Below are 330 nucleotides of genomic sequence, written 5' to 3'. Positions count from 1 at the left end.
CAGAAAGATACTAGGATAAAAGCTGGAGGCTGGAAGCATCATATCACCAAAATAAATAAATAAATAAATTCTAGTGCAGTTTCAGTTACACAATATGATGCAGGAATTAGATGTCTTTATTAATTGACATATTATTATGTAATAAATGAGGATGCATGGTGAGGGAGTGGCTGAGATTGATGTTCATCCTTAATACTTCATATGGGACTGGGAGTCTCACCTTGTTCTGACTGCTTAACCCCACCAATTCAGTTCGTGACGTACTTAGTGCTCAGCTGTAAGATCTTTTTACCATTTGAAGTTATCTGTATCTACACTATTGGTAGGATT

At 36.1% G+C, this 330-nt stretch overlaps 1 protein-coding gene across 1 annotated transcript in view; it reads left to right on the top strand.

Moving 5' to 3' along the window:
* LOC119594367 (methylcrotonoyl-CoA carboxylase beta chain, mitochondrial-like) overlaps window positions 1-330 on the top strand; it is an 8835-nt gene that overhangs the window by 1224 nt on the left and 7281 nt on the right. The gene's annotated exons all lie outside the window — the stretch shown is intronic.

The sequence above is a fragment of the Penaeus monodon genome, chromosome 33 (genome assembly GCF_015228065.2).
Source record: "Penaeus monodon isolate SGIC_2016 chromosome 33, NSTDA_Pmon_1, whole genome shotgun sequence".
NCBI classification, from domain to species: Eukaryota; Metazoa; Arthropoda; class Malacostraca; order Decapoda; family Penaeidae; genus Penaeus; species Penaeus monodon.
The sequence above is the reverse complement of the archived record's forward strand: the minus strand, read 5'-3'. Positions and strand labels throughout refer to the sequence as shown.